This window comes from Chinchilla lanigera, unplaced genomic scaffold (genome assembly GCF_000276665.1).
Source record: "Chinchilla lanigera isolate Chin_1 unplaced genomic scaffold, ChiLan1.0 scaffold00020, whole genome shotgun sequence".
NCBI lineage: Eukaryota > Metazoa > Chordata > Mammalia > Rodentia > Chinchillidae > Chinchilla > Chinchilla lanigera.
The window spans coordinates 6,890,452-6,904,075 of record NW_004955421.1 but is presented as its reverse complement, the minus strand read 5'-3'; positions in this window follow the sequence as shown (position 1 = coordinate 6,904,075).

Sequence of the window (13,624 nt, the reverse complement as noted above, 5' to 3'; positions counted from 1 at the left end):
CACTTAGAAGAACCAGTAACTCAAGCTCTGTTTATGGACTAGAAATAAAACTCTGGGACTAATTGAAATACTTGCCATCTCAAAGCAAATAACAAAGTGATTCATACTCAGACACCACAGGGATGTGGACTAAGGGGATAAGCAGCCTATAAGGATCTTCACACAACTTAAATCATGTGTGTACACAAGTAAAAAATGGCACTAGTGTCAAAGGTGTGTGTTTGTTAGAGAAAATTGTTTTTTCCCAATTATTAGCAGAATTGTTGAAAAATATAATCACTTTTGAAAGTCTAAAATGTTTTTAAATTCAACTAATCTAGAAATACAGACATGGAATTCCTTTGTATCCAATAATACTATTGGCTTTTCCAATTCTATTGCTAGTTTTAAATTTTTATTTTATTATTGCTTTTTTATGTCATGTCTAGGGGATAATTTCAAATAAACATCTTCCAAACACAGAATTTTTAGACAAAAACATAACACTTGAAAATGATGTTCAAAGCAACTACTGATAATAAAATACACAATGGTAATGTTTGAGGAAATAAGGCCAGGCTAAACTTTTCTGCCCCAGAGAACCTGTATGACTTATATCCATTTAGTACATTCATACTGCTAAATTCATAAAACTTATTTATGAGGTGGATTTTTAATACACAACAACAGTATGTTATCTATATGTAAAGATTGCTATCAATATTTCATACATGCCTCAAAATATTGGAAAATTCCTCTATTAACATAGATTAAAATGAACATTAAAAACTAAATGACTTTGATCTAAAATTGTTATCAGATTTTTCACTAACGCTCAGGTAATTTAAAGATGCTTAAACTGGTGTTCTGTCAACATATTCTTGAGCATTTGGTCTGTAGAACTGAGTGGTACATTTCCAGCATATCAAAGAACAGGAAGAGATGATACTTGTCTTCAAAGAGTTTAGCATGTTGTATAAAGAAAGGTCCAATGAAATTTTAAAGGAATGATGATATTAACACTAACCAAATTCAGTAATTCTGAAGAAGACACTTTCTAATTAACAGGTAAGCAAGGAGCTATTTGTTTTATGTTACTGACTACAAATTCATCTCTTTTCAACTAAGCTGTTTTTCTTGTACTTCAGTCTTGATTGTTTATCCTAGATATATGGGCAATTTACTTTGCTTTATTACTTTCTCATTTGTTTAGCATTTCTGTTCCTATTATCTCTTAATATCACTATCATTCATGAGAAATGTTAAATTTGTAGGAAGTGAGAACAATATTTATTAAATTTCTTTTCTGTGCAGTTTAGTTTAGAGGCTGGAGTTCCTGATTTCTGTGGCTTTTTTCATTTCTTTTAAAAATAACTTTCACGACAGTAATGTTCTCAAATTGACCTATAAAACACGTTTCATGATTATTTTGAGGTACATACAGTATAGAATCAGAGAATATCTGGAGGGAATTTTGCAGCTTGCTACCCTAAAAATTTTATTAACGTCTTCAAAGTGTATTTGTGGCCAATACTGGCTGGATTGCAGTAGGTGGTATACGCTGCTCAAGCAGCTGGACAGTAGCTTCATGTGCCTGAAGTCCCCTCAAGGAGACAGTCACTTAAACAATTCAGGGCAACCCTGAGGCAAATCCACAAGAATATGAAGAATGCATTTTTGAACTATGGGAAGAGGACTGATTAATTCTTCATGGAGAGGTCAGGAAAATCATTGCAGAGGAGGTGCTTTTTGAAATGGATTTGGAAGAAGTGAAATTTCACCTAGCAAAGATTAATGGAGCACCACTCAGAGGTAACCTTATGAGTGAAAGCAGGGAAAACTAAAACCTACTGTGAGGTGGTCTCTTTGATTTTAATTTGGCAATTCTCTTGTATTGCTTCTTGGAACTGCTTTTGTGGGGTGGGCGGGGAGTTCAAAAATTTTAAGATCATGGTGAGGAGTTTGGTTCTGAGACAGTAAATATACATCTCTTCCCTAGTCTCCATCTCCAGTTGAGAACTTCCCCTTGTTCACTACTGGTGAGATGCAGGTGTTTTGTTTGGTTTTGTTTATTGAGATTCCTTGTTTTATTCTGTTACTGTTATTTAAACTACCTTTGTCTCTCTGAGAGTTCTGAGACACATGACAAGCCATGAAAAGCAAGCAGTCCACCCCAGAAAGCTGGTTCTTGACCACAAGAGGGGGAATTACTCATTAGGCCAGTGTTATGGTTTGGGGCTTATTTTGCAAGGGGAACACAATATAATACAGGGCACATATTTTATAAGATTATTTGTAATAGTCATCTGAAGAATGATGTACAAGAGAGTGCAGGAAATCTGTCCACACAGTAAGATCAAGGAATCCAGCTGTGGGCCTGGATCCACGGAAATATCATCCATGAGTCCAGCTGGATACCTAGAGCTCATAACAATGCCTCCCAAGAATCCAACCAGAGGCCCAGAACCTACAGCAACATCTCATGCAGGCCTGTTTCACGGATCTGTGCTGGGAAGGCTCAAAGTTCAGTGGTGGAATCTAGGAAGTCTGTGCCAGCAGGATGAAGGGTCTGTGCTAGCAGGCTTAAGGATCTGCACTGGAGCCAGGATGTGATGCTTAGAAGAACCAGAACTTCCCTGAAAACAGCCACAGCCATCCCAAGCAACAGTGAGGTCTCCCATTCCTCTGATGATTAAGATGGCTGAGTTTCCATCAGGGAAGCCAATGCAGCAAACTTCTCCAGAAGACCTGCAGTGCACCATCTTCCCATCTGGAGCCAGGAAGCGATGCTCAAAGTGAGGACTACAGCTCCCCCAAGTGAATCAAAGCCATTCTCAGTGCCAATGAGGTCCTGAGCTCCTCAGAGGATGAAAACAGCCAAGTTCATCAGGAAAGTCAGCATGACGAGCTCCTCCAAAACAACCAATAGCTTCTTACAGCTTCTACCAGCTCCCCACAGCCTTTCTTCTTCTCCAGTTCTGCCTCTTATGCTGCTGGCAACAGTCCTCAAGTGGGCCTCCCACACCCAGCACCATGCTTACTCAGTTCAGCTGGGGGTTATAAGTTGAACAACAGTTGTCAATCCACTACAGCCAGTGTTGTGCTTATGACTATGTGTTTTCTTTAGCCTTCTAGAAGTCAGAGCCCATGAAACCTAGCACTATCTTCTACTAACAGTAATTTACTTCATTTACTAAACTGAGCTAGAATTGGTTTTTGTTGTCTGTGACTTTGATATAAGGAAGGAGATGGGCCCCTCAAGCAAGTTAGAAAGATGCTTGGGATTAAGTAATAGAGAATGAGGATGTGGCAAAAGGAAAGTTAAAGTGAGGGCTTGAAGTAAAATTGCAGCCATTGAAGGTGGTGGGAACTGGTGGATGGGGCTGCTTGCTAGACCTCAATACTGGTCCTTTGTAAATCTTCTTTTGTAATTCATGAGTAGAATTACAAAACTGTATCTGAGGCTCAGGAAGAATCAGAAATCTCTCCAGAGTTTCTCAAATGGAAACTTGATGAATGTTGACTTAGTCTTTATATTAGAAAAATTATCTATAAGTTCTGGTGCCTTTTAACATAACTCACTATGGTAATTTCAAAATAAAGCTACATATTATAAATTAAATGTGCAATTTGTCTCCACACTTCAGCATTTACTGGCTTTCATTCTCCATCAGTGCTTCCAGGCATACTAAATAAGTCTAAATTTGACTTTCATCTTTGTTAATTTGTCTTAAATCAATTTTTGATAGAGTCATTAGCTATTAATGTCACTGCAATTTTCACCTTCTATTGGGATTCCAATTTGGAAAAAATATTCTGTTTGTCTTAAATTGTTTGAGCATTTGCTTTTTGAATAGATGCATGTGTACTTGAAAAATGAACTTTTAAACAAGTACAAACAAGAACCCAAGCAAAGCTAGTTCTTTGAAAATAACCTACTAATTTGTATGAATTACATGGATTAGAAAATAATTTATCCCAGTCTATGAAAAAGGCGCTTTAAAAAAATTACTAATAAGGTAGCTGCAGGAAATACATTTCCACCACAGAGAAGGTTTTCACAACGGGAATGTCTTTGCTGATCCACTTTTCTTTCTATAGTGGTTTTTTTTTTTAATTGACTGAACAGTTTTACTATGCATGTTGTTGTTAGGTGGGTGTTATGTGTAAAATGATGTTGAATATTGAATTAATGTTTTGCTGAATACCTCCTCAGTATGAAATGTTTTTGCAGATGTAAAGAAAAATACCAAACAACCTTGTCCTCAGGAAGCATGCACTGGAGTAGGGAGGTAAACGGAAGGCGATCTATAATGACGCATCTTGTAAGACAGGTCGAGAATACGGCACCAATTCAAGGTTCTAGCTTGCATCACATTAAGGTAATCAGAAATGGCTTCTTGAAAGGGATGGCATTTAAAATGTTTTTGAAGGTTTTTGCCAGAAAAAAATTCCCCTTTGTGAAAGAGAAATAGGCAATCTAGAAAGAGAGGACAAAATCTACTGTCATCTGATAGTTACAGGGTGAGGTAGAATCAGAGCATGTGAAGGTATTTCAGGTCAGCTATAGTTGCCTCTTTCACTAGCATACATAGGGTTGTAGTATTACACCACCACCATTATCGCCTTCCTGTCCTCATCCTACCCCCAGGGACTGTGTAGATTAAAGGTAACAAATAAGGACGAATGATTTTTTTCTTTATCCTTGACACAAACCAATTTCTAACAACCTGAATTGAGGAAACTGAGAAAATGTTTAGGGAAAAAGAAAATAAACCATTGAATTTGAACGTATAGAAAGTGTTTAAAGCAATTAAAGGAGAGCTATAATTTTTTGCTTTCTTGGGCAGAAGCTCTGTTGAATCTGTAAGGCTAACTGAATCTCACATGGCCTGGGAATTTTGGAAGCAGATTCATAAGATTTGTGAGCCAGGAAGACTCATTTATTACTAAAACGTAGGTGGTATCAAAGAAGAACAATAATGGAGGTAGTTAATATTTGATGTGGGTCCATTTAGAGAAAATCAAAACATTAAGCATCCAGGCTCAATAATACAGACTTAATTTGTATCAAATGTTACAGTTTAAAATGAATTTTTCATCTACTTCCTTATTTTGTCTTCACAGTATTATAAGGTGGTAGATTGGCGAGAAAGTTTGTTCTTCTCTAAAATGAGGAGCGATTTGACTGAGATTTGAAAATCAAAATGACTGAACTGTAATCACTGAGCTAGGTAATGGTTCAGGCAAGTTTTTAAGTAGCACGTCCAGCTCTGGTTTTACTCTTCGCTGCTTTGAAAATTAACTTTTGCCTCTGTATCTGCAATAATTATTACATCTCCCAACTTCCTTTATCTCAAACAAAAATAATTTCAGTAGCTAAAGTTGTAGAAGAGGTAATATATAGACATTTTACATTGTTCAAAATATGTAGTAGCATGTACGGTGAAGTGCGTCTCTTATCTTCCTCTGCCCGTAATCATCTAGTTCTCTTCCCTCAAAAAAGGTTGCTGAAGGGGCTGGGGATTTAGCTCAGCAGCAAAGCGCGTGCCTGGCAAGTGCAAGGTCGTGAGTTCGGTTCCCGGTACCAGAGAAAAACCAAAAAAAAAGCTTGCTGATACTCTGTGAGGTCCTGCAGAAATATTCCTTATCTTTGCAGACATATTTATGTGTCTCTAAGTGTATTTTTACATACACATATCCACTCATAAAATACCTTGCTTTTTTTCACATAGCAACCCTGGCAAGGTCTTTAGTAATATTATATTCTTTCCAGTGGCTTCACTGTTTGCCAATGTATAGATATACAATGATTTATGTAACTGCTTCCCTATGGCTACATTTAGAGTTTTTCCAGCTCTGTGCTTATATAATCAGTGAAGAAATGCATATTTATTCATATTTGTCATTTTTGCATAGGCACTAGTCTCTCTGAAGTTGAGAATCATTTTTAAAATGCAAGTTCTGCAGGGCCCTTTATTGATGATTTTCAGCTAAGTGGTTTATTTTTAAGCTATGGCTTAGTACATAATAAATATATGGCTAGTAAGACTTCATTCCCTCAAAATTATTGTTTTTCTTGCCTTCTTCTGAAACCAGTAAGTCCTTTTGTTGACCTTGCAGGTGAGAATGAGAGTGGTCATCACATTAGTTATGTCGGTCTTCCTGGCTTCTTCCAACGAGGGAGTGGGGGAGTGTTTTTTATGCTTCTCAAGCTTCAATGTGGGCATCATCTAGGGATCTTGTTAAAATGCAGGTATTACATTTTAAGATTTGATATGGGGCCTAGGAGTCTATTTGTGACAAGTTGCATAGTATGCTGACATTACTGGCCCACGGTGCATTAAGCAGAAAAGATATGAGGACCAAAGGGAAAAAATGATTTAGGGGCTGAGTAATGGAAAGTCACCCAGCCAGAAGTAAAAAGAGTTTGGGGTTAGATTGAATTTTGTCACTTAATATTTGAACTATCACTTCTTCAATTAGCCACCAAAGTATTTTTTTTTCTATCCAGTAAATTGGTATAAAAATTCTAGTTTGTCTTAGTTACATCAGATAGTAGAGTTGAGACTTCTTTGAGAAAGTGTGTGTAGCTTGTGACATGTGAGATAGTTAAATAAATTTGCAAAGCAGGCAATATCCTTGATTTTGTACAGTGCCTTGTTTCTGAAATGAAATTATGTGACCAGTTAGAAACTCAAGTTTAACCGGTATTGATTAATATAAAAAAATCTCATAGCATATAAAAATGTATACATAGAGAGAGCTCAGTTATTGAAAAATTAGTATATAGAAAAAACTTAAAAGAAAACTCCTATTAATTAGCATTTGTCTCTGAGGGGAAAATTACAGATATATGTCATTTTTACCTTTTTAACTCTCTCACCATCTTTCTCTCTCTCTCTCTCTCTCTCTATATATATATATATATATATATATATATGAGTGTATATAACTTTGATTTTTTTATTTTAAAGAGACAGAAAAATTATACAGAATTTTTAAAAAAATTATAGAAAATTAATAATAATTATTATATTTCATATTGTTATCATCAAAGTAGTTGCTCAGATTACTAGGTACAGACATGCAAAGTTGATCACATGATATAAACACTAACTGTTCCTTTCAGTGAACTAATAGAAATTGGCAGCACAATTACCTTAGCTAACTTGTGTATATATGCATATCTTTTTTTCCTTATTTTCTCTTTTTCCCCCTCCCAGTTGTTCTTTTCTTTTCAGTACTTTCTTTCCCTTTCACTATATTTATTGTACCTTTTGGATCTTACTTACTCTTTCAGGTTCTTACACTACTTTCTGAAAAGGAAAAGCAATTAAAATTTAATTAGACTAAAACTGTGGTCACTTTCCTCTACACAGATTTGGGATATATTGTAATCTTTTAGTATCATTACAGAATGATCTTATAATAAGGTAGTAATGAGTTTCTACTATACACAGCACTGGGTCCTTTCCATTCCTTTACATGCATGAGTTCTTCAGGGTAGCACTGTAATTTAGCATTATAATAGTATTTCTATGTAACAGAAATAACAACTTTTACAATACTCATAAGATTCCATTTCTCCCCTGCAAAAAATCCTCTGATTTATGTCCCATCTCCTCATAGTCTACACTTGGAGCCATGTGCAACTCATGTGCATTCAAGCTACTTGACTGTCTTTTTAATATTTACAATAACAAGTATTTTAAAGGAAGATATATATATACTTCACTATATTTGCTGTCCAACACAATTTCTGTTCACTCAGTATGACCAGACAACCCAAAAGGTTGGACCCAGGTTCTGGGTAAACTAGGCCCTTCTTGCCTCCTCTTGCTTCCTTTCTTACTAGGTCTACTGCAGCTATAATGAACTTGTTTCTGTTTCTAAAATCCTATCAGTTCCATTCTCACTTGGAAGCCATTGTGCCAGGTGCTGCACTTGCTGAAATATCTTCCCTCCCAGCATGCATATTTCACATATGGGCTTAACTGTGGCATTCTCAAAAATAGTCTTTAGGGTTCTTACTTTTAAATATAGTACTCATCCTTCACTGGTATTCTTAAATTGCCTTATAGAAGTTAAGCTATTTAAAACTCAATAACATGTTTGTTTAATGGTGAAAATTCTTATTCTCCACTACAAGTTGAATTTCTAGGTAAGGTCTTTATCTTTCTTGGTTCCAGCTAAAGACCTGATACAGAGAAGTTAGTAAAGTTAGGGGGCTCAAAGTTCCTCAAGCTCCTTTCCTTCATGAATTCCAGTTAGCATATACATAAGACTAGCTTCAGCAGGCCCATCCCTTACTTTTCTGCTATAAATTTTTGCTTTAGTGTAATTGTAGCTGGCTGTGTGTATCTTTCCCTGAGAGATACAAGGAGCAATCTATATGTTTACCCACTTTGTCTGATGAATTGCAAGAAATGTGCATGTATGTAGAAGTGTCAAAAGTGGGATTTGGAACCACCTTTACGCTCCATCTAACTGATTTTTAGTATGTTTATCAGAGCATCAAAGAGGGTCCAGTAGACCCACACCAATTCCAGATTTGTTTCAAAAGAAAGTTTTCTTCTGCTTTTTCTGATAGAAGTAGTTCAGTTCAGCACAGTGTCACATGAAATCCAGATTTGAAAGTTTTGGAGGAGATAAAAAGTTGATCATTATTCATTCATGGATTGCACAGATAATAAAGATGGTAAAATACATGCTTTCAAAACATTATGGTAAAATACACGCTTTCAAAACAAAAGAATGCTGTGGGAAGATGATGTTATTGATGATGATGACTTTCATGTTGGCTATGTGAAGGAAATTTCCTGTGACAGTGAAATGCAGCAAGAACCACCCGATACAAACAATGGCAATACAAACCTCCTTGATTCAGGAGAATCAGCAATGTGAGTACATATCTGACTAATCAAAATTTTGCAAAATGACTATGCAACCAAATGGAATGATCCAATATTAGAACTAGGTCTGAAAATATAGAGGGTCATGGCATTGGTAAAATGTATTGGATAGAATGTCAGCACTGCTTTTTAATGTTGGAAATTTTAAGAGATTAAATGCTATAAGATGCTGTGAAATACACAAAGGCTGAAATGTTCCATATGCACAAATAGCCATATTCTAAAATGTATTTATTATGACACCTCACTAGGTAAACTGAAAGCATTCATAGGTCTGCTGCACTTAGAGGACTTTCTCATGGTGATTGCAGGAATGTAAAAGACTTATTGGAAAGTGATGGATCAAAATAAGGCATAAAAATTTGTGCCTTTGGAGATGCAGACTTATTATGCTTTCAATCTAGACATTTACCCTAGAACTCAGTCATCAGATATATTCCTCATATAGTAATGAACCAAATGATGTTTTGAACAGATTTGTTTCGCCCATCTCCCAAATTAATTGAAATGTGACATCCACTACTTTAGAGATAATAATATGCAGTATAATAACCATTGTTAATTTCCTATTATCTTGTTTGGATATTCTGTACCATTTTTACTGTTTTTTTTTTTTTACTCGTTAATAAAATTGCTTTACTAGTGTCAGATTCATGTTACATTTGCTAACACAGTACAATTTGACCAGTGCAGGAACTATACAAAGGAGCAAAATATTTTATTGCAAATGTAATTTTCCAATTTAAAAGCAGACAGTTGAATAGTACAATCTTTGGATTTCAGAAAGACATAACATTGGCCTCATATATGGCAAAGAAAACCAAACTGTTACTGCTGATGTCAAAGTCATATCATGATGGAAATATTGATAGGGAAAGCCTGACAGAACAGAAGCATGGTGTGGAAACTTACTACAACAAAACCAAAGGTGGAGTAGATGTTCCTGATGAGTTATGCAGCACATATGATGCCATTTGAAACACAAAGCATTGGCCAATGGTTGTGTTTTACTCAATCTTAAACATGTGTGGCATAAATATGTTAAAGATAATAACAACTGAAAAATATCACAGAAGATTGGGAATGGAGCTAATAAGAGATCATCTACAGCAGAGGAAGAACACAATTTTTCTGCCCAGGGAACTATGCAAAATAACTGTGGTGTGCAATGGTAAGCTACCAGGTGACTAGGCAGGCACAGCAGCATGAAGACCTTCTATGACAATGGGAAAACAAAAAGGATGTCAACTGTCCCCTAGAAGAAAATACAGGAAAATAAAATGTATGTGTTATCAGTGTAGATAATACTTGTGTTTGGAGCATGTAGTTTTCCTGTGTGAAGACTGCCTTAGGTGTGACAATTGAAACAAATGTTATTTTTGTGAGAGACATTTGTTTGTATTGTAGGTCACATAAACTTTTACTTTTGCTGTCATCTTTTAGGTTTGTAAGCAAGTAAACAGCTATGAGAAAATACTGATGTCTATTCTAAGTATTCATTACATATTTGATATTTTATTTTATTAATGTCTTATTACCCTAAATGTATGTTGTCTGATATAGTAAGAAGCTCCTGACAAAATGATAAGAGTAAAAAGGTGAGAAAACTGCCACATGGGAAAGGAAAGCTAAGCACGTGTGCTGTCAGCATAAGTGAGACATGTGCTTGGAACACGCAACTGGAATATGTAAAGACTGATGGGTGTAACAGTTGAAACAAAGCTTAATTTTGTGGTAGAATTCCATTGGTATTTTCATTCTAGTTCATATAGGAATTTATTTCTGATGTTGTCATTTAGGTTTTATAAATGTGATATCCACATATTGATGTTAATTCTAAATGCACAATACATATTAAGGAATCAATATTTTCTTTTATGGTAGTTTATGTTCCTGTTAATTACATACTATATAATATAATAAGAACTTCCTGACAAAATAGCACACCACTGAAATGTCAATATGTCCTTAAAAAAAAGATCAGGAATGCAAAACACTTGTACTGTCAGTATGAGCGATGTATGTGTATGGAATGTGCTGTTCTCATGTGTGCAGACTACTTAGTATTGAAGTAAAGATTATTTTGGGGGAAGTGTTATTAGTATTTTCATTGTAGTTCATATAAGAATTTATTTCTTTTTAGACTTAGTATGTCAAAAAAAGTCAATGTTAAAAATTTTGATTTTGATTTTTTATAAACATTCAATAAATATTAAAAATTCAATAATTTACTTTGTGATTTTTTTCTGTTAAGTACTCCCTGTTTAATATAATAAAATTCACAAAATTAAAATTAATAATTCATTAATAGAAATAGTCTAAAGAATAAGTATGGGCCAGATAGACCCATGTTTCTATGCTTTGATAACCAATTAGTCTTAGGTTTCAGGTGTTTAGGAGCCAGGTTGACATACATGTGTGCATTACGGATAGTCCTGGAGAGAATTCAGATCTGTCCAGTTTCCATTCTAGGTATATTCTTCTGAACACATGGATAAATTATAGAAAAGGTGAGTTTATTTTATCATCTATAATGTTGTATCCCAGTGTCAATGGGCTGTAGAAAAAATGGCAAAAGAAGAGTGCATAGTCTGAACACACGTTATATATCTCTATATTTATGTTCTTCCTTTAGTGTCACAAATGGATGTGTTCAACAGGTATTTATGGGTAAAAGAAAATTTGAATTGCTTATTATTGATACTTTAAATACCTTCAGTTTTAATTAGTCAATAAATCCATTTCTCTAAATCTGGAATATTTTCTTCTTATCCTTCTATGTGAATGAGTACTATACCACTTAAAACAAAGCTGGACATAACTACACTACCTTGTGGAGCAAGCAGGATGTTTTCATATGGAAAGCTATCGTATCTGAGATTCCTATGTTCAAGCAAACACATCACCTATTAGTTTTGTGAAGCTCAGTGATGCTCCAGGATGGGAAAAATTTCCTTCTGAACCATATGGTGTATTGAGTCTGGACACTGATGAAATTTAATATCAAAAGAGATTTGCAAATCATTCTTTGGTAGTAGTTCTATTATTATTATTATTATTATTATTTTTTTTTTTTTGGTTTTTTTCCGGTACCGGGAACTGAACTCACGACCTTGCTCTTGCCAGGCAGGCGCTTTGCCGTTGAGCTAAATCCCCCACCCCGTAGTTCTATTATTTAGAGGTCTTGAAGAGTCTTGACCAGGGTAAAGCTCTCTGAGACTATATTTAAATCTGTGATTTGGCACAGAATACCAAGGAAGGAATCTTTTAGGAAAACAAGTAAAGGAAAATATATAGTGTGGGAAGGTAAAAACAAAACTCTGTGACTACCTTCTTGAAATTTATGAAGTTTCCAACAAAAGGCCTCAAGCAACAGCAATTGCCTTTGCATTTTTTGGCACCTTCTGCAGTGGGAGTAATTTTCAAAGATCAAAATGGGTTTCAACTGGCATTTTTATTTTGTTTATTTTGTAGCATAAAAAGATGAGTGCTAACATATTTATTTAGCAGAGCAATAGACCAGCCATCTAAAACATACCAGAAACTGAGATCCACACTTCAAGACTGAATGATAAATGTTTCTTTTTAGTATCTGTCATGATATCAAAATTTCCTTTGGTTCATTAAATTGCCTGAACAATTATGGATTAGTATTATCATGATGTGATGAGCCTTCAGACGTATTTTAAAGTCCTCACAATTCATAAACCGCAAAAAACTCTTATTTATCTTCCTGCAAACCCGCCCCATTAATTCAATACGCCGTTCTCCTAGTAATAAGACTTTGATGGCTATAATTGCCTTAAAAATAAGCTATTTGTATTAGTCCACTCAGTTTGCTGCTGTTAAAGTGCAGTTTCTGTTCAGAAGAATACAAATTGCAATGCAAGAGAATTCTTTTCTAAACTGTTCAGCAAAATAAAGTTTGAAATGTTAATGAAACTTGTACATGGACTCAATCTTTATAGCACCTTTCAGAATAAGATTTTGAAAGGATGTGTTTGCTGCCAGTGTCAAAGTGCTAATAATCTTGCCTTCATGTTAGGTTTTTATGTCAATAAGCAAAATCAAATAAGTAGATCAGTCAGGATTATTTTCAGTGACAAACAGTACAAAACCAAGTGAACTGTGGTTTAAGTACAAAAGGGCTGTTTTTCTTTCATAGTACAAGAAATCAGGCAGGCTGCTGTAAGTGTTCAGTATTGTTAGTAGGAGCCCAACTCTTCTGTATATCTTCTCCAAAATCCAAAAGACCCTGGCTTTTGGTTTTCTTTTTTTTTTTTTTTAATTTTAAAAATAAAAGGAGGAAAACATTAACAGACAGACAACCTTTTACAAAATAGCAAAAGAACAATACAAACAATACAGAGTTACAAACAAAGTGGTGGGAAATTAACAATGTTTGTTGTATGACATATTGATATCTTCAAAGTGGTTTCTCATGAAAACAAATAGAGGCATGCTCAGCGACACAGCACCTGCCTGGCAAGCGCAAGGTCATGAGTTCAATTCCTGGTACGGGAAAAAAAAAAAAAGAAACAAAGACCCTAGCTTTTGATTTCACATGTGCCACATGGCTTCTGTATTTCCCAAACTGTGTCTGTGGTCTGGGCAAAAATAATAATAGCAAAGATTAAAGATTTGAAGCAGTAGCCCTGTCTTTCCTAGTCACAAACTGCTGCTAGACGCTCTACTAATTGATTTCCTCTCACCCTTTACGTGTTAAGAAA